The 21,741-nt window shown below is 46.7% G+C and overlaps 1 long non-coding RNA gene across 2 annotated transcripts; it reads left to right on the forward strand.

The window, feature by feature from the left end:
* The first annotated feature begins 2,022 nt into the window (after positions 1–2,022).
* Positions 2,023–12,110, forward strand: LOC116271640. 2 transcript variants are annotated; one of them, XR_004180247.1, is made up of 3 exons: positions 2,023–2,061; positions 5,042–5,830; positions 11,879–12,110. It is a non-coding gene; the product is annotated as an uncharacterized LOC116271640 (long non-coding RNA). The 2 variants fall into 2 exon arrangements; XR_004180248.1 differs by lacking the exon at positions 2,023–2,061 and adding an exon at positions 2,474–2,578.
* The last annotated feature ends 9,631 nt before the right edge of the window (positions 12,111–21,741 follow it).

Consider the following 21,741-nt stretch of genomic DNA (forward strand, 5'->3'; position numbering starts at 1 on the left):
ATGGTACTGGCCTGTCACCAGAGACGGGGGCCCTGCAGCTCCACATTTTGCAGAACCTACAGAGAACTGACACTGAAGAGATATCTGATAAATACATAGCATATGGAAAGGTGTTTGAGGAGAAGCAAACCTTTTGTCCTACCAAAAAACTTCACAGTGGGAAAAATTGCAAGTGTGTTATGAGCATGGGAAGGCCTTCACTTTTGTCTTCATCCTGAGAAAGCAGGAGTACACGCACATCTTCGAAGGGCCTTACAAGTGTAGTAACATGGGGAATCCTCCAGCCAGAACTCTACCTCCTTTGAGCCCAAAATATTCACCCCAGAGAAAGTCCCCATAAGCGCAAGGAGTGTGGCCCAGCCGTGAGCAAAATTTTGCAAAACTCTCTTCTGCACCAAAATGGTCATACCCTATGAAGGACTCCTAAGTTCAGGGAAAGTGGGGCAGTGCCAGCTGTCCTGGTGGCTTCCCTGGTACCTGACTTGAGGTTCATAAATGTTATATTCAGAGCTCTGCTTTCATTAGCAAAAACAAATTAACACCAGAGAATGGTTGTACAAATGCAATAACTACATGAAAGCTTTCAGTGAAGTATGAAACTTCATCCTGCAGAATTCTCACCAGAGAAAGGCCCAGTGCATGCAGCTAATGTTGGAAAGCCTCTTCTCACAGTTTTAATCCTATGTAGCACCAGCTACTTTACAGCATTGTGAGTGTAGCATGTAGGAGAGCAAAAAATTGCAGCTTCTGCCTTGATGTGCACAAAGTGATTCACACTGGAAAAAACCTCTATGAGTGCAGCCAGTGTGGGAGAGCATCAGCCACAGCTCCTGCCTTGCTTGGCACCAGAAACTTCACCCTGGAGAAAAGCCTTTTTATTATAGTAAATGTAGGAAGGTCTTCAGCTCCTTTATTTAATATAAAAGAATTCACACTGGCCAGGTGTGGTGGCTCATGCCTGTAATCCCAGCACTTTGGGAGGCTGAGGCAGGGGGATCACCTCAGGTCAGGAGTTCGAGACCAGCCTGGCCAACATGGCAAAACCCCCTCTCTACAAAAAATACAAAAATCAGCTGGGCGTGGTGGCGCACATCTGTAATCCCAGCTATGCCAGAGACTGAGGCAGGAGAATCGCTTGACATCAGGAGGCTGAGGTTGCAGTGAGCTGAGTTGGAGCCACTGCACCCCAGCCTGGGTGACAGAGCAAGACCCTGTCTCCCCCACCAAAAAAAAAAAAAAAAAGACACAACTGGGCATGGTGGCTCATGCCTGTAATCCCAGCACTTTGGGAGGCCAAGGCAGGCAGATCACTTGAGGTCAGGAGTTCGAGATCGGCCTGGCCAACATAGTGAAACCCTGTCTCTACTAAAAACAGAAAAATTAGCCGGGCGTAGTGGCAGGCGCCTGTAATCCCAGCTACTCAGGAGGCTGAGGCAGGAGAATCACTTGACCTCGGGAGGCGGACATTGCAGTGAGCCAAGATCACGCCACTGCACTCCAGCCTGGGCAACAGAGTGAGACTCTATCTCAAAACAACAACAACAAAAAAAAACAGACCCTACATGAGTAGCCTTCAGCCATGGCTAAACCTTGTGTAGAGGATTCCTCCCTGAGGAGACACTCCATGATGGCCCTGCATGTGGAGAAGCCGACAGAACCCATGTTCTGCAGCCCACTGAGGGACCTTGGCAGAGCTATGACACCACTGGGTCCTGTGGTGGAAGCCCATCTGGGTTTGATGGTGACTTCCCAGTTGCTTAATGTAAGTCACTCCCTGTTTCCTGCTTATACTACCTTGGAGGGATGGTAGGGGCCTTGCACGCATTGGGGTGGTATCATGCTCACTCGTGATGGGCTTTGATATGGACATGACCCCATTCCAAGTAAGGAGCCTAATTGGATAATTTCTTTCTCTCTCTTTTTTTTTTTTTTTTTTTTTTTTGAGACAGAGTCTCTGTCGCCAAGCTGAAGTGCAGTGGTGCGATCTCAGCTCACTGCAACCTCTGCCTCCCAGGTTTAAGAGTTCCCCTGCCTCAGCCTCCCAAGTACCTGGGACTACAGGTATGTGCCACCTCACCTGGCTAATTTTTTGTATTTTAGTAGAGACAGGGTTTCACCATGTTGGCCAAGATGGTCTCGATCTCCTGACCTCGTGATCCACTCGCCTCGGCCTCCCAAAGTGCTGGGATTACAGGCGTGAGCCACTGCGCCCGGCCTCTCTGTTTTTCTTTTTCTTTTCTTCTCTTCTCTTCTCTCTATTTTTTTTGAGGCAGAGTCTCACTCTTGCTCAGGCTGGAGTGCAGTCGTGTGATCTCGGCTCACTGCAACCTCTGCCTCCCAAGTTCAAGCAATTCTCCTGCCTCAGCCTCCCAAGTAGCTTGAATTACAGGATGGTGCCACCATGCCTGCCTAATTTTTGTATTTTTACTAGAGATGGAGTTTCACCATATATTGGCCAGGCTGGTCTCAAACTCCTGACCTGAAGTGATCCACCCACCTCGGCCTCCCAAAGTGCTGGGATTACTGGCGTGAGCCACCGCGCCCAGCCCTGATTGGATAGTTTCTGAGGGACTTGTGGGTAAGTTTCCCATTTTCCACAGACATTGTAAAGTGTGCATTTGACATCCATGATGTCTTCATTAAGTACTTATAACAGAGGTTTTATGCATTCTTGTCATCACCTAGCCCTGGTGCCCTTACCTCAGAGAGTACACTGGACTGTGTCATAATGCATTCATCACTCATTGGTTCACCTTTGGTATTGGAGTCCTGTTTAGAGGATGGAGTGAATTGAGCATGAAGGTGTTCTCAGACTGGCCACGAGGAGCCCCTGTGCACTTGACTCAGGGCACAGCAGCAGGGAGCATCTCTCTGTCTAATTGTGGCTGCCCCTGGGAAAGAATGAAGGGCTGTGTTCTGAAGTTTCCCACCTGGAGTTTGCCTGGAGAGGGGAGTGGTTGGTCTGGAAGAAGCAAGAAAGTAGCCTCTCTTCCAAGGAATGTCTCCCCCAGCAATGTCGAAAGCAAGCCCTCTGGAGGCCACACTTTGGTAGTATATTACCTTCTGGTATTCATACAAGCACTAGGTCAAGTATCATAAGTGGATAAGGAAACGCTGGATGTGAGGAAATAGAGCATGGGGAGCCTAGCAAACTGCTTGGTGACTGAACCCTTGCAGAATGAGGATGTGCAATGTCTTGAGGCCTATCCACCCGTTTATCTCCCACAGCTCTACTCATAACAAAAGGTTTTATGAATTCCTGTCATTTCCTAGTGGGCTGGGTACTTTTGGTTACCACCATGTGGTCAGGAACTCCAGGACTGTGACAAACATCCTCTATACCTCCTTTTTAAAAAACAGTTTAATTGAACTGTCAAATAATATACGTATAAAGTTCACCCATTATAAGTGTACAATTTAATGATTTTAAGTAAATTTATACAGTTGTACAAACATCATCTTAGCCCATTCCTATCAGACTCAAAAGTTCCTTTACAGCCTTTGCAGCTAAGATCCGCCCCCAGCCCCTGGCAACCACTAATCCTTTTTATGTCTTTTCTGGATGTCTCATGTAGATGGAATCATGTAATATGTGGCCTTTTGTGTCCAGCTTTTATCACTTACTGGAATGTTTTTGAGGTTCATACATGTTATAAATCACTCTTTTATTTATTGTGTTGCTGAATAGCATTTCATTGCATGGATATGCCACATTTTATTTATTCACCAGTTGATGGACTTTTGGATTGTTTTCAGTTTTTGGCTATTATAAATAATGCTGTTATGAACATTTGCCATCTGGATGCCAGACTGTGTTAGGCAGTGTCACTTCCTTGTATTCAGACAGTGGTCAAGTCGGTATACTAAATGGTAAGGAAATACGGGTGTGAGGAATTAGGGAGTGAGTGAGACCAGTGACCTGAAGGAACTGTATCCAGTCCATAGGGACAGCCAAAACTTTGCTTTGATGCTTGAGTCCATGCAGGGTAAGGTTCTCAGGACCTGCAGACCTGCACATCTATCAAAGCCATACAAATGCCAAAAGGCTTTTTTTTTTGAGACAGAGTCTCACCCTGTCACCCAGGCTGGAGTGCAGTGGTGCGATCTCGGCTCACTGCAACCTCCGCCTCCCAGGTTCAACCGATTGTCCTGCCCCAGCCTCCTGAGTAGCTGGGATTATAGGTGCACACGACTACGCCTAACTAATTTTTGTATTTTTAGTGGAGACGAGGTTTCACCATGTTGGTCAGGCTGATCTCAAACTCTTGACCTCGTGATCTACCTGCCTCGGCCTCCAAAGTGCTGGGATTATAGGCATGAGCCACCGCTCCTGGCCTTTTAAAGAACCAATTTTTTTTTTTTTTTGTATTTTTAGTAGAGACAAGGTTTCTCCATGTTGGTCAGGATGGTCTCATACTGCCGATCTCAGATGATCCGCTCGCCTCGGCCTCCCAAAGTGCTGGGATTACAGGTGTGAGCCACTGTGCCCGGCCACCAAAATAATTTTTATACCTTCCTCTCATGCTCCCTTGGACCAGGCACCTTTTGGGCATCACTATGTGGTCAGGAACTCTAGGACTGTTAGGCGAGACTCAGCGAGGCTTCCTGGTGGACTCTAGCAGCTGTGATCTTCATTCCTTTCTGGTTACATTCTCACTGAGGCAGGGCTAACCCCAACAAGGAATGGAAGAGGGTGGGCAAGGTAACACAAGACTGTTGGATTCTCCAGACTTCCAAGAGGAATGGGAGATATGTAACTGTATGTGGAAATCACCTCGTTTGTAAAAGTTCCTACCTATTTACAAAACACTTAAGGAGTTAGGAAAAAGTGCTATTCAGCAAAACCAATGTATAGTCCATGAATGATCCCCGGGCTACGCTATGACTTCCAGATAAGGGTTAAACCCCTTAAACGCACCCCGCCCTCAAAAGGGCTGGCCTGAGAAGGATGGAGAGCCCCAAGTCTGCCCCATACTATGTCACTGGGTGAGTGGCAACTGCTGCTATCTCTCATGCCCTTGTGCCTGTCTGCCCTACCTAGCACCATGAAGAGAGGAAGGAGATGACATCACCCATGGAAGGACTTATATACCCTGTCCAGTCTCATTGTTGGCAAAAACACAGTCAGCCAAGTTGACACCTCCCTGGTAATTCCAGAAGTCCTCTGGACCACTCAGGTTGCTTCAGACCTACCCGTCTAGAGGAAGAAATGACATCCACGCCAAAAAGTATGTGCCCTGAAAAACATACCTTCTGAAGTTTCTTTCAACACTACTGGAGACAGAGGTCAGTGGAGCCCGAGTAAATGTCCAGGTAAGCTGCATGAAGGGTGGGAGAGTGGCATGGGCCATCAGAGCTTAATTGTACATTGCTTGGGCAGCCACGGTTAGATCTTGAACACCTTGCTCCCATTCTGTGCTCTAATCTCTCCACTTGGGCCATTAGGTAACAGCCATGCTGGGGGTCAGTGCAGTGGGGATGTTTCCATGGTGATGCCAGAACAGCCCGTGCCACAGCCTGCTGACCTTATCCTTTGACCTGCCCAGAAGTCCAGAGATGCTGGGAACGCTTACTGTAGCCTCCATGCTGGCCTTATGGAGACACCAAGATTCCTGGATGTGGAATCCACTGAGCACCTTTGCCTGCAGACTTCAGTGCCAGGGGCCACATCGACAACCCCTGACTCTCCCAATACTGTTCCTCTACCCACAAGCCCCTGTGGTTCCCTAAAAGGAGATGATATTGTTTTCCCCACTCCCTGCCTTGACACCTAGACTCAGGCCTGACTGCAGTCATCTGCCAAGTTGTCTCTGGAAAACCTTTGACACAGGTATTGTGAATGCCCCAGGCTCTGTCTTTATCCCCACCACTACCAAGCCCAGTAATTACCCATTCTCTTAGGACCTGACCCATCTCCACCTCCCAGGCTTTCTCCTGATCCAAGGCTGTCTGGGAAATCCAGCTCCAACGTAACAGTTGCTTTTGAGGCTCCCCAAAGGGCTTGTGAAATATTCAGCCTTTTTTTTTTTTTTTTTTTTTTGAGACAGAGTCTCACTCTGTTGCCCACGATGGAGCGCAGTGGAGCTATCTCGGCTTACTGCAGCCTCTGCCCCCTGGGTTCCAGCAGTTCTTCTGCCACAGCCTCCCTAGTACCTGGGATTATAGGCATGTGCTGCCACACCCAGCTAATTTTTTTTTTTTTTTTTGAGATGGAGTCTCAGTCTGTCACCCAGGCTGGAGTGCAATGGTGTGGTCTCGGCTCACTGCAACCTCTGCCTCCCAGGTTGAAGTGATTCTCCTGCCTCAGCCTCCCACATAGCTAGCTGGGACTACAGACTCATGCAACCACACCTGGCTAATTTTTGTATTTTTAGTAGAGACGGGGTTTCACTATATTGGCTAGGCTGGTCTCAAACTCCTAACCTCATGATCCACCCGCCTCAGCCTCCCAAAGTACTGGGATTACAGGCGTGAGCCGCTACACCTGGCCTACACCCAGCTAATTTTTGTGAAATAGTCAAGATTTTAAGATGCCATTACCTAAAAGTAAGATGATTGCACAGCAGGGGACTGAGTCATAGGCTTCTGTGAGGCATCTGAGGAAGCCGGCCACAGTGGCTGGCATGTCAGTTGCAGTGCCCCCTGGAGGTGGAACTGGCTCTGCAATTCGCCTTGGTTCTACCCAAGACCTGGACCTTCGTTTGCCACCCATCCTGCCTTTGAGAGTGCAGAGAGCGTTACCTTTTGGTTTCCAGTTCTCTTCACTGAAGTCCAAACCCGAAAGGGGGTGGGGGAAGGCCCTCCAAGCTTCAATCCTTCCCTTTAACCCCTTGTTTTAGCAGCTCAGCCCACTCAATCCACAGAAGACGCCTATCTAGAGGCCCAGGCTGTTAGCCTCCAGGCCTTAGTTCACATGCTGTTAGGATGGACATACTTGTTCCATACCTTATGACCTAGAAAAACCAATGTACATTGATCAAACAAAAGGAATAGCCATGATGTTAATAACATCAATACTATTATTATTTTTATGCTTATTGAGGTGGAGTCTTGTTCTGTCGCCCAGGCTGGAGAGTGCAATGGTGTGATTTCGGCTCACTGCAAGCTCCACCTCCCAGGTTCAAGTGATTCTCCAGCCTCAGCCTCCCAAATAGCTGGGATTACAGGCACCTGCCACCACGCCTGGCTATTTTTTGTATTTTTAGGAGAGACAGGGTTTCGCCATGTTGGCCAGGCTGGTCTTGAACTCCTGACCTCAGCTGATCTGCCCACCTCAGCCTCCCAAAGTGCTGGGATTACAGGCATGAGCCACCACACCCAGCCCCAACATCAGTACTGTTTGCTGACTGCTTATTCTGGACCAGTTATGCTCATGTTCACTTAATTCATATTATTTTATTGTATCCTCCCTACTATCTTATGAGATAAGAAGTGGAGAGTATGGGCCGGGCGTGGTGGCTCACACGTGTAATCCCAGCACTTTGGGAGGCCGAGGCGGGCAGATCACGAGGTCAGGAGACCAGCCGTGCCAACATAGTGAAACCCCGTGTCTACTAAAAATACAAAAATTAGCCGGGTGTGGTGGCGCACACCTGTAATCCCCGCTACTCATGAAGCTGAGGTTGCAGTGAGCTGAGACCATGCCATTGAACTCCAGCCTGGGTGACAGAGTGAGACTCTATCTCAAAAAAAAAAAAAAAAAAAAAAAGGAAGTTGAGAGTGTGGATTCTAGACCTGTTCTGGAGGCTCAAAGCTTGGCTCTCATAGTTTGTCAGGGTAACTTGTAACTTGCCATAAGGGTCAAATCTCAGTCCCTTCTCTGTTCCTGACAGGCACCAAATAGTTCATGCTGGAGAAAGGCTTTATTAATGTGGCAAATGTGAGAAAATGTTTAGCCCATGTAGTGCACTCGTTTAGCAACAAGGTTTGTGTTAGAAAAAGGCATATGACTGCAGTGAACCTAGAAACCCCTTCAACTGCTGTTGTGACATTTTCAGTATAAAAATGGGCAGGATGCAATAGTATGCACCTGTAGTCCCAGTTCCTCAGGAGGCTAAGGTGGGAGGATTGCTTGAGCCCAGGAGTTCAAGACCAGCCTGGGCAATATAAGGAGACCCTGGCTCTAAAAACAAACATAAAACCTAAGTGACACTTCAGAGCCCTGCTGCTATTATCCTGTCAGTATAAAAATGAATTCCCGGCCGGGCACAGTGGCTCACGCCTGTAATCCCAGCACTTTGGGAAGCCAAGGCAGGCAGATAACCTGAGGCCAGGAGTTCGAGACCAGCCTGGTCAACATAGTGAAATCCCGTCTCTACTAAAAATACAAAAATTAGCCGGGTGTGGTGGTGGGCACCTGTAATCCTAGCTACTCAGGAGGCTGAGACAGGAGGATCGCTTGAGCCCAGGACGCGGAGGTTGCAGTGAGACGAGATCATGGCACGGCACTCAAGCTTGGGCACCAGAGTGAGACTCTGTCTCAAAAAAAAAAAAAAAAAAAGAAAAAGAAAATAAAAAGTGAATTCTGCAGCACACCAAAAAGCTAATCCACCACCATCAAGAAGGCTTTAATCCTGGGATGCAAGGTTGGTTCAATATATACAAATAAATAAATGTGATTCGTCACATTAACAGAAACTGGAACAAAAAGCACATGATCATCTCAATAGATGCTGAAAAACCTTTCATAAAATTCAACAGCCCTTTATGTTAAAAATCCTCAATAAACTAGGCATTGAGGGAACATACCTCAAAATAATAAGAGCCATCTATGACAGACTCACAGTCAACATCATACCAAATGGGCAAAAGCTGGAAGCATTCCCTGGAGAACTGGAAAAAGACAAAGATGCCATCTCTCACAACTGCTTTTCAACATAGTACTGGAAGTCTTGGCCAGAGCAGTCAGTCAAGAGAAAGAATAAAGATTTCCAGATAGAACGTCAAAGTCTCTCTCTTGGCAGATCATAGGACTCTATACCTAGAAAACCCCATAGTCTGTGCCCAAAGGCTCCCAGAATTGATGAACAGCTTCAGTAAGGTTTGAGGATACAAAATCATGTGCAAAAATCAGTAGCATTTCTTTCTTTTCTTTCTTTTTCTTTTTTTTTTAAGACAGAGTCTCACTCTGTCACCCAGGCTGGAGTGCAGCGGTGCGATCTCTGCTCACTGCAAGCTCCACCACCTCCCAGGTTCACGCCGTTCTCCTGCCTCAGCCTCCCTAGAAGCTGGGACTACAGGCGCCCACCACCACGCCTGGCTAATTTTTTTGTATTTTTAGTAGAGACGGGGTTTCACCATGTTTGCCAGGATGGTCTCGATCTCCTGACCTCGTGATCCCCCTGCCTCGGCCTCCCAAAGTGCTGGGATTACAGGCGTGAGCCACCGCACCTGGCCAAAAATCAGTAGCATTTCTATACACCAATAATATCCTAGCTGAGAGTCAAATCAACAATTCAATCTCATTCACAATAACTACAAAAAGAATAAAATACTTAAGAATACAGCTAACCAGGGGGCGAAAGATTTCTTCAATGAGAACCACAGAACACTGCTGAAAGAAATCAGAGATGACACAAACAAATGGAAAAACGTTCCATGCTATGGATAGGAAGAATTGATATTGTTAAAATGGTCATACTGTCCACAGGAATTTACAGATTCAATGCCATTCCTATCAAACTACCAATGTCATTTTTCACAAAATTAGAAAAAATTATTCTAAAATTCTCATGGAACCAAAAAGAGCCTGAATAGCCAATGCAATCCTAAGCAAAAAGAACAAAGCCAGAGGTGTCACACTACCTGACTTCAAACTTACACTAGAAGGCTACAGTAACTAAAACAGCATAGTGCTGGTATAAAAACAGACACATACACCAATGCAACATGTTAGAGAACCCAGTAATAAAGCTGCACACCTATACCTATTTCGTCTTCAACAAAGCTGAACCAAATGGGGAACAAATCAATGGGGAAAACAAACCAATGGGGAAAGGACTCCCTATTCAATAAATGGTGCTGGGATAACTGGCTAGCCATATGCAGAAGATTGAAACTGAACCTCCTTACTCCATGTACACAAAATCAACTCAAGATGGATTAATGACAAATATAAGACCTAAAACTATAGAAAACCTAGGAAATACCATCCTGGACGGGGGCGTTGACAAATATTTCATGACAAAGTCTCCAAAAGCAATTGCAAAAAAAAAAAAAAAAGGAAGGAGCTTCTGCACAACAAAATAAACTATTAACAGAGTAAACAGACAACCTACAGAATGGGAGAAAATATTTGCAAACTATGCACCTGACAAAGTTCTAATATCCAGAATCTATAAGGAATTTAACAAGCAATAACAAAAACATTAACATATGAGCAAAGGACATGAACAGACACTTCTCAAAAGAAGACGTACATTTATGAAACAAGCATATGAAAAAATGCTCAAGTTCATTAATCATTAGAGAAATGCAAATCAAAACCACAATGAGATACCACCTCATACCAGTCAGAATGGCAATTATTAAAAAGTCAAAAAATAATAGATGCTGGCAAGGTTGTGGAGAAAAGGGAATACTTACACACTGCTCGTGGGAATGTAAATTAGTTCAGCCACTGTGGAAAGCCATTTGATGATTTCTCAAAAAATTTGGGCCTGGCACGGTGGCTCAAGCCTGTAATCCCAGCACTTTGGGAGGCTGAGGCGGGCGGATCACGAGGTCAGGAGATGGAGACCATCCTGGCTAACACAGTGAAACCCTGTCTCCACTGAAAATACAAAAAAATTAGCCAGGTGTGGTGGTGGGCACCTGTAGTCCCAGCTACTCGGGAGGCTGAGGCAGGAGGATGGCGTGAACCCAAGAGGCGGAGCTTGCAGTGATCTGAGATTGTGCCACTGCACTCCAGCCTGGGCGACAGAGCAAGACTCTGTCTCAAAAACAACAACAACAAAACAAGCAAACAAACAAAAACTTAACTACCATTCGACCCAGCAATCCCATTACAGGCATATACCCAAAGGACTATAAATTGTTCTACCAAAAAGACATGCACTTGTATGTTCATTGCAGCACTATTCACAATGGCAAAGACATAGAATCAGCCTAGATTCCATGCCCATCAGCAATGGATTGGATTTTTAAAAATGTACATATACACCATGGAATACTACACATGGATTAAACAAGAATGCAAGTATGTCCTTTGCAGCAACATGATGCCGCTGGAGGCCATTAACTTAAGCAAATTACCTGTAATTCCAGCACTTTGGGAGGCCAAGGCAGGTGGATCACAAGGTCAGGAGTTTGAGACCAGCCTGGCCAATATTGTGAAACCCTGTCTCTACTAAAAATACAAAAGTTAGCCAGGCATGGTGGCGGGTGCCTGTAGTCCCAGCTACTCGGGAGGGTGAGGCAGGAGAATCGCTTGAACCAGGGAGGCAGAGGTTGCAGTGAGCTGAGATCCTGCCACCGCACTCTAACCTGGGCAACAGAGTGAGACTGTCTAAAAAAAAAATTAAAAATAAAAAAACTTAGTACAAGAACGTAAAACCGGATATTGCACATATTCACTCATTAAGTGGAAGGTTAAGCATTGAGTACACATGGACACAAAGAACAGAACAATAGACACCCAGGCCTACTTGAGAGTGGAGGGTGGGGGATGAGGATCAAAAACAAAAAACTTGAGGAAGAGGTTACTATGCTCACGATCTGGGTGACATCATTGGTAAACCAAACTCCAGCAACATGCAATTTACCCATGTAACAAACCTGCACATGCAACCCCTGAACTTAAAATGAACCTTGGAAAAAAGAAGAAAAAAAATGAATTGCATGTGAGAGACACTATGAGCATTTCTGAAATTTCCCTCAGCCAGATGTGGAATCACATGTCTGTCTCCAGTGGAGGGATATTCTGGGAGTGTCAAGCATGGGAAAGCTTCCAGGAACTTTGGTGTATTTTCTGACCTGCTGAGAGACCAGGGCAGAGCTAAGTTTCGGAAAGGATGTAAGTCTATGTCTAGATTTATTTATTTATTTTTTGTATGTGTATGTTTAGTTTTTCCAGGACCATTTGTTGAAAAAAGATATTTGGGCCGGGCGCGGTGGCTTGTGCCTGTAATCCCAGCACTTTGGGAGGCCGAGACGGGCGGATCACGAGGTCAGGAGATCGAGACCATCCTGGCTAACATGGTGAAACCCCGTCTCTACTAAAAAATACAAAAAACTAGCCGGGCGCGGTGGCGGGCGCCTGTACTCCCAGCTACTCGGGAGGCTGAGGCAGGAGAATGGCGTGAACCCGGGAGGCGGAGCTTGCAGTGAGCTGAGATCCGGCCACTGCACTCCAGCCTGGGCGACAGAGCGAGACTCCATCTCAAAAAAGAAAAAAAGATATTTGTTCCACTGTATTGCCTTTGTTCCTTTTACAAAGATCAGTTGGCTATACATATTTTTGTCTGTTTCTAGGCTCTCTATTGATCCATTTGTCTTTTCTTTTGCCTGTACCACACTAACTTTTTTTTTTTTTCTTTTTGAGATGGAGTCTTGCCCTGTTGCCCAGGCTGGAGTGCAGTGGCAAGATCTCGGCTCACTGCGACCTCCATCTCCAGGTTCAAACAATTCTCCTGCCTCAGCCTTCAGAGTAGCTAGGATTACAGGCACCCGCCACCCCACCTGGATAATTTTTGTATTTTTAGTAGAGACGGGGTTTCACCATGCTGGCCAGGCTGGTCTTGAATTCCTGACCTCAGGTGATCTGACCACCTCGGCCTCCCAAAGTGCTGGGATTACAGGCGAGAGCCACCGCGCCCGGCCCCATGCTTGGATAATCTAAAAAAAAATATTTTTTTTGTACCGATAGGGTCTCACTTTTGCTGCCCAGGCTGGTCTCAAACTCATGGCTTCAAGTGATCTTCCTGCCCTGTCCTCCTGAAGTGCTGGGATTACAGGTGAGAACCACTGTGCATGGCCAATGGAAACTTCTGAAGCTAAAATGCACACAGGAAAAAATAATAACCGAAAAATGGTGGCAAGAATTTTCTAAAATTCATGACAAACAGCACAGATTCAGGAAGCTCAGATAGCACCAATGGTCAACAAGTACATGAAAAGATCCCCAATATCAGCAATCATCAGAGAAATGAAAATTAAGATCACAGTGAGGTCCTGCCACACACCCACTATAACAGTTGAAAAGTGTTGACAAATGATTTCACTTACATAAGGTACCTAGAGTAGCCAAATCCATAGAGAAAGAAAGTAGAATGGTGTTTGTCAGGGGCATGGAGGGGGAACGGGAAGTTATTGGTTAATAGGTATACTTTAAAATGGTTAAGATAGTAAATTTTGTGTGTATTTTACCACAATTAAAATTAATAGTTTGGGCCGGGCAGGATGACTCATGCCTGTAATCCCAGCACTTTGAGCAGCTGAGGCAGGTGGACCATTTGAGTCCAGGAGGCTGGGAGATCAGCCTAGGCAACACGCAAGAAACCTGTCTCTACTAAAAAATACAAAAAAAAAAAAAAAAAAAAAAAAAAAATTAGCTGAGCATGGTGGTGTGCACCTGTAATCCTGGCTTCTGGGGAGGCTAAGGCAGGACCGCTTAACCCAGGAGGTGAGGCTGCAGTGAGCCAGATCACGCCACTGCACTCCAGCCTGGGTGACACAATCAGACTCTGTCTAAAAAAAATAAAATAATTTTAAAATATTTTAAGTGTTGGAAAGAATGCAGAGCCACTGGAACATTCATACATTGCTGGTGGGACTATAAGTAGTAAAATAGCTTTGGAAAATAGTTCCTTGGTTTCTTATGAAGTTAAACATATAATTGCTTACTTCTAGTTTTCACCTAAGAAAAATGAAAACCTGTGTCCCAAACCAAAATTTTACACAATGTTCATAGTAATTTCATTCAATAGCTAAAAAATCTGAAAACAACCAAAATGTCCAACCACAGGATGATGGAAAAATCAACTGCCCTACATCCATATAATGGAATCCTACTTCACAATAAAGGGGATCATGGATAACTCTCATTATCAACAAAATGATGAGCAAAAGAAACCAGGCACAGAAGAGTTTGTACTACTGTGATTGCATCTATTAGAAGTTCTAGAAAAGTCAAAACTAATCCATACTGACAAGAAGCTAAAATAGATTTGAACCTGGCTCCCAAACCAGTTTTCTGATGGGGCAGAGGTGGAGTTGTTGACTGCAGGGAAGCACAAGGGAACTGTGAGGGGTGATTGAAATGCCCTATATCCTGCTGCACCCAAGCAAGTATCTTACACATGTTCACTTACCTAACATGTGCTGCCTCAGCCCCACTGTGGTGGGCAGTGGACTGGCTCAGCAGCGAACAAAATGCACAAGTGCCCTTCCCCGGGGAGCTGACTTTCAGTGAGAGAGGTAAGCATGTGTAGAACAGCTCCACCTCCCGGGTACCCACGTGGACCAGGCCACCAAAGGTCTGAGTCACGACTTATTAGACTTAGCAGTTGCCTCCTGATCCTCCCAGAACAGGAGAGAATGGGAAGCTTAGGAGGAGCTGCTACAAGGCCGTCTCCTGCTTGCCTCTTTCTGACTGTGAGGCTATCATGTGACTGTTTCTGTTTGCCCCCAACCTTCTGATGAGGCGTGAGGACACCTGCCTTTCCCTCGCCCTCGGGGTACAGGTGCAGACAATACAGCTGCTTAGCTGCAGTCTGGAATTGGACTCTCAGCAAACGGATGTCCCCAACTCGTGTTGCAGTTCTGTGGCCCCCTTCATTTTAGTGTCCTTTTTGGGTGTGTGGGACAGGACCAGAGAGCTGGCACCTTTGGCTACTTTTTAATGCCTATGTAAACCATAAACTATCTAAATCCGTATGGGGCTTATTGTCTCTTTACTGACTGAACCTTTGCTCTGTCAGCAGTGTGTTGACAACATTAATCAAATCACACTAGCAAATGTAAACTGGCAACTGTGATCGGGGGTATAAAGGTGGCATCTTTGTTGGATGTTGATCGAGCTCCCCTTGATTCTCTGCATTTCAGGACCTCTGGATCAGTCCTCTTTTCTGTCTTCTAGGGGCTCAGGTGACCACAGCAATTGACACTCTCCTTTTAGTGAAAAGAAGTCTCATTATGACTGCACCTTCTCTGCAGTTATGACTAAATGCACCCATTTTCCCTGCATTTGCACCAACTGACCGTAGACTGAAAGCCGGAAGAGCAACTGCAATTCCTGCCATGTGAGATCATCCCCCTTCACATTAGTGCCCCCATGTTCAAGGAGTCGTCCCTGACTCTTCTCTATGAGGACCTTCCCCACAAGGAAGCTGGCACTCTGGCTTGTGGTGTTCATTGCCCTCAGGTCCTGGCCCTTTTCTGTCCTGGGGCCTCACCTCCAACTAGGATGGCCTGGGAGTCCAGCTCAAGCCAGAGGTGGTAGACTGGATCAAAATTTTCCAGACAGCTTATTAAAAATAAATAACACTTAGGAGCATTGCCAAACATCAGTGTTTCAGCCTAGGTCTCATTGTTTGCCACACTGAAATTCAATCACTGAGACAATGCATATAGCCGGAGAAGAAAGACAAGTCTCAAATCCACCCCTCCCTACTGACTAAAGTTAGAGGTTATATAGCAGGGAAGGAAAACGGGAGGGGCAAGGAAGAGGAGTTGGTCAACATGGGTAGCAGCTGCATCTCACTGTCCAGATGTCATCTCAAAAGCATCAGTTCCCCACATAGGTTGGTTTCCTGAGAAAGGAACTCACATATGACTAATGTAAATTTCTCAAGCTTCAGTTTTATGAGGAAAAAATCAGATCAGTTTCAATAGGTCCAGTCCATTGCCACAATCTAGAAGCTGGGTGATTTCTCAGCAGCCCTGCACATGGTCTGCTGTAGACTGAGAAGCACAGCAATGGACCTCCTGGAGGTTGGTCTCGTGGGGCAGTTTGCCCTGGTCCCTTTGTTGGGTGCCTCTTTGAGTCTCCTGACCTGCATGTGGGACCAGGGAGGGTAACCCCTGGTTTCTTGATTTTCCCTGGCTCTAGGATAAAATCCAAAGGTGTCCAGAAACCTCTTCCTCAGGCTCTAGCCCGTTCCCTCACTCCCCTGCCTAGGCTCACCCTCCCACTGAGGAAGCCCCATTGGCCAGACATGACCTGTCTCCCACCCTAATGTCCAGCTTCTAGGTCTTTGTTGGTGCAGCTAACACTTATTGAGAGCTAAGTAAATCTCAGGCATTGTGGTTTCAACTTAAACCTTTATTTGGTTTAAAGTTCACAACAGTTCTGCAGATGAGTCCTAGAGACAGTGACATGGTTAAAGGCATAGACTCGAGTTAGACTCTACAGGTTCACATCCCCACCTGGCTGACAATCAATCACCTCTGTGCTCTACAGCATGTGTCTCCGTTTGTCCAATATTAGAATGGATGCCTAGGCCGGGCGCGGTGGCTCACGCCTGTAATCCCAGCACTTTGGGAGGCCGAGGCGGGCTGGATCACAAGGTCAGGATCGAGACCAGCGGCGGAAACCCCCGCCTCTACTGCACAGAAAAATTAGCCGGGCGCAGTGGCGGCTCTCTGCAGTCCCAGCTACCGGGAGGCTGAGGCAGGAGAATGGCGTGAACCCGGGAGGCGGAGCTTGCAGTGAGCCGCAGATTGCACCACTGCACTCCAGCCTGGGTGACAGAGCAAGACTCCGCCTCAAAAAAAAAAAAAAGAATGGATGCCTAATGGCATGACTTTCCCAGTGATAAGTGTAAAGAACATACCGGTCTCGCACACTTCAGAATCTTGCAAGAATTTAGTACTATCTCTGTTTTACAGACTCCACAATGCAGGAGAATGCCAGGATGGAGCTTCACTTTGTTGCCCAGGCTGGAGTGCGTGGGTGCACCGCTCACTGTAACCTCCGGCAGTTCCCGAAACAGTGGTTTCCTCCTGCTCAGCCTGCGAGTAGTTAGACAGAGCGCCTCGCCACCACGCTTCGGCTGGCTCAGCTGCAGAGACAGGGCTCATTGTTGGTGCCAGGCTGGTCTTGAACTCCCCACCTCAGGTGATCCACCCGCCCTGCCTCCCAAAGTGCTCGGGTTACAGGCGTGGTTTCTCACGCGTCTCGCCGGACAATGCAGGAGCCAACCAAAGGACCAGGCTGGCTAGGGTAAATCAGCTGCCCCACGTGACCACCCTTAGTGCAGTCCTGTGCAGGGTAGAGGTCTGAGCCAAAGAGAGGTTTCCTGGCCAGGCGCCAGGCTCAAGCCTGTAATCCCAGCATCCCTTGGGGAGGCCAAGACGGGCAGATCATGAGGTCAGGAGATCAAGACCATCCTGGCTAACACGGTGAAACCCCGCTCTCTACTAAAAATACAAAAACTAGCTACAGGTATGGTGCCTGTAGTCCCAGCTACTGGGAGGCTGAGGCAGGAGAATGGCTGTGAACTCGGGAGGCGGAGCTTGCAGCCACTGCACTCCAGCCTGGGCGACAGACGGTGACTCTGTCTCAAAAAAAAAAAAAAAAAAAAAAAAAAAAAGAGGAGGCTCTTGTGTGTACAGTAGAAGGCAATTTTGTTATTTTTATTTCATGACCAATTCATTAAGAATGTTTCCAAACAGTTAGCATTTTTCTAAGCATTAAGTAATTAACATTTGCCTAAAGAATTACACATTACATGGATAATGTAAAAATAAAGTGTTTAAGAAGTTAAATGTCTCCAAACATTAAACAGTGCTTGAGATTGAGCATGATGGGTCATGGCTGTAATCCTAGCACTTTGGGAGGCTGAGGTCGGTTGATTGCTTGAGTACAGGAGTTCAAGATCAGCCTGAGAAACATGGTGAAACCCCGTTTCTACAAAAAAAGTACATAAAATTAGTCAGGTAATATGGTTTGACTGTGTCCCCACCCAAATCTCATCTTGAATTGTAGCTCCCATAATTCCCGCATGTTGTGGGAGGGACCCGGTGGGAGGTAATTGAGTCATGGGGGCAGTTTCCCCACACTGTTCTCGTGGTAGTGAATAAGTCTCAAGAGACTTGGTGGTTTTATAAGGGGTTTCCTCTTTTGCTTGACTCTCATTTGCTCTTACCTGCCACCACGTAAGACATGGCTTTCACCCTCTGCCATAATCGTGAGGCCTCCCAGCCACATGGAACTGTGAGTCCATTAAACCTCTTTGTCTTCACTAATTACCCAGTCTCGAGTAAGTCCTCATCAGCAATGTGAAAATAGACTAATACAGTAAATTGGTACTAGTAGAGTGGGGCACTGCTATAAAGATACCCAAAAATTTGGAAGCAACTTTGGAACTGGGTAACAGGCAGAGGGTGGAACAGTTTGGAAGCCTCAGAAGAAGACAGGAAGATGTAGGAATGTTTGGAACTTCCTAGAGACTTGTTGAATGGCTTTGACCAAAATGCTGATAATGATATGGACAATGAACTCTAGGCTGAGGTGGTCTCAGATGGAGATGAGGAAGTTGTTGGGAACTGGAGTAGAGGTGTTGCTTTCTATGTTTTAGCAAAGAGACTGGTGGCATTTTGCTCCTGCCCTAGAGATTTGTGGAACTTTGGATTTGAGGGAGATGACTTAAAGAATCTGGGCCAGGTGCGGTGGCTCACACCTGTAATCCCAGCACTTTGGAAGGCCAAGGTGGGTGGATCACGAGGTCAGGAGATCAAGACCATCCTGGCTAACACAGTGAAACCTAGTCTCTACTAAAAAAGTAAAAAAAAAATTAGCCAAGCATGGTGGCGGGCGCCTGTAGTCCCAGCCACTGGGAGTTGAGGCAGAAGATCGGTGTGTGAACTCCAGGAAGTGGGAGCTTGCAGAGCCAAGATTGCACCACTGCACTCCAGCCTGGGTGACAGAGTGAGACTCCATCTCAAAAAAAAAAAGGAAAATAAAAATAAAAATAAAGTATCTGGTGGAAGAAATTTCTAAGCAGCAGAGCTTTCAAGAGGTGACTTCGGTGCTGTTAAAAGCATTCAGTTTTAAAAGGGAAATATAACATAAAAGTTCAGAAAATTTGCAGCCTGACCATGCAACAGAAAAGAAAAACCCATTTTCTGAGGAGAAATTCAAGAAATTTGCGTAAGTAACCAGGAGTCAAATGCTCATCGCCAAGACAATGGGGAAAATGTCTCCAGGGCATGTCAGAGACCTTTGCAGCAGCCATTCCCATCACAGGCCCAGAGGCCTAGGAGGAAAAAATGGTTTCATGGGCTCCCCCTGCTGTGTGCAACTTAGAGACTTGGTGCCCTGCATCCCAGCTGCTCCATCCATGGCTACAAGGAGCCAAGGTACAGCTTAGGACATGGCTTCAGAGGATGCAAGCCTCAAGCCTTGGGAGCTCCCACGTGGTGTTGAGCCTGTGGGTGCACAGAACTCAAGAATTGAGGTTTGGGAACCTCCACCTAGATTTCAGAAAATGTATGGAAATGCCTGGATTTGGACCAGGCAAAAGTTTGCTGCAGGAGCAGAGAACCTCTGGTAGGGCAGTGCTGAAGGGAAATGTGGGGTTGAAGACCCCACACTGAGTCCCACTAGGGTACTGCCTAGTGGAGCTGCGAGAAGAGGACCAAGGTCCTCCACACTCCAGAATGGTAGATACACCAACAGCTTGGACCATGCACCTGGAAAAGCCACAGACACTCAACACCAGTCCATGAAAGCAGCCAGGAGGGAGGCTGTACCCTGCAAAGCCACAGAGCTGCAGCTGCCCAAGACCATGGGAACCCACTGCCTGCATCAGCGTGACCTGGATGTGAGACATGGAATCAAAGGCGATTATTTTGGAATTTTAAGATTTGGCTGTCCTGCTGGATTTCAGACTTCCGTGGGGCCTTTAGCCCCTTTGTTTTGGCCAACTTCTCCCATTTTGAATGGGTGTATTTATCCAATGGCTGTACCCCAATTGTATCTAGGAAGTAACGAACTTGCTTTTGATTTTACAGGCTCATAGGAAGAAGGGAATTGCCTTGTCTGAGACGAGATTTTGGACTGTGGACTTTTGAGCTAATGCTGATATAAGTAGACTTTGGGGAACTGTTGGGAAGGCATGACTGGTTCTGAAATGTGAGTACATGAGATTTGGGAGGGGCCAAGAGCAGAATGATATGGTTGGCTGTGTCCCTACCCAAATCTCATTTTGAATTGTAGCTTTCATAATTCCCATGTATTGTGGAAGGGGCCCCAGTCAGAGGTAATTGAATCATGGGGACAGTTTCCCCCATACTCTTCTTGTGGTAGTGAATAAGTCCCACGAGATCTGATGGTTTCATAAGGGTTTCCTCTTTTGCTTGACTCTCATTCGCTCTTGCCTACTGCCATGTAAGACATACCTTTCACCTTCTGCCATGATTGTGAGGCCTCTCCAGCCACGTGGAACTGTGAGTCCACTAAACCTCTTTTTCTTTATAAATTACCCAGTCTCAGATATGTCTTTATCAGCAACGTGAAAACAGACTAATACACCAGGCATCATGGCTCCTGCCTGTAGTCCCAGCTATTTGGGAGGTTGAGGTTGGAGGATTGCTTGAGCATGGGAGGCAGAGGTTGCAGTGACCCGAGTATGCACCACTGCACTCCATCCTGGGTGACAGAGTGAGACCCTGTTTCAAAAAAATAAAAATAAAAAATAAAAAAGATTGCTTGAAATCTTAATAATGTCTCTAAGGATTTCATTAAATCACAATAGTAACTTAAGTGTTCTTAAATTCTTTCAAAGCAGGAAAATTTTAAATAAAAACATTCAAAAATTGTCGAGCTATCTTACACTACAAGGATCTACAAGTAGAATCAATTCTGTGGACAGTTGTAGCTGACAGACAGATAATTATAGATGGAGGTGGATTTAGAGGAAGGCAAAATGAATTAACGTACTTGACATCTGGGAACTAGGGGTCCTAAAAACAAGACCCTCACAGGGGAGCAACAAAGAGAGAGCTGTTTATTCTCTGCCAATAACATGGTCAGTCTACATTGAGACTGCCCTGCCTTTCGTTGTTTTGTGTCAAAGACACTTAGATTGGTCCAGAGAAAAAAGGAACAAAGCATCAATGTTGTGATGTGTGGGGCAAAGCGAGAACTAGATGATCTAAGGACAAGCAGGGCTGGGGAATTACCTTCTGCTCATCCAAGTTACAAGGAAAACAGAGGTTTTGGGCGAGCGTCCAAGGACAATCACAGACTCAAGACAAATGACAAGCGGACAGCATCATTACGGGCTGAGAATTCTTGGTGTAGAGGTTGAAAAACGGATCTTAAACCTTTACGGGACACTGACACACAGAGAGGTCAAACCCGCGCCCAGGATGCACATCAGTGACAGGCTGAGCTGGGAAGGTAACCCGGAGCTCCAGGCATCGGCTCCTCCACCTACACCTGCCCTACCCGGTGCGTTTTCTCCTTCGTGCTCCCTGCTGGTGTTGCCTTCTGGAACCTCGGCAGTTTCTGCTTTCACGCCTGCAGGGTTTAGTCTCCGGGGCTGCTTAGGTGGGCTCCAGGAACCGGGAATCCCTAATGCTAGACAACCCGATGGGCGACTCCACCAGTGCTACGGAGCCCTTGGAAACCCGCCGCAGCTGCGCTACTCCACTTCCAGGCGCCCTGCGCGGCGGCGCTTGGCCGTTGCCATGGAGACTGGTAATGGCCCCGCCTCCACGCCGAAAAACAGGCGGGAACCACATAACCCAGAAGGCTGTGCGCAAGTGTCCGCGCGCGTATTGGGCCAATATGAGCTG

Source organism: Papio anubis, chromosome 20 (assembly GCF_008728515.1).
Source record: "Papio anubis isolate 15944 chromosome 20, Panubis1.0, whole genome shotgun sequence".
NCBI lineage: Eukaryota > Metazoa > Chordata > Mammalia > Primates > Cercopithecidae > Papio > Papio anubis.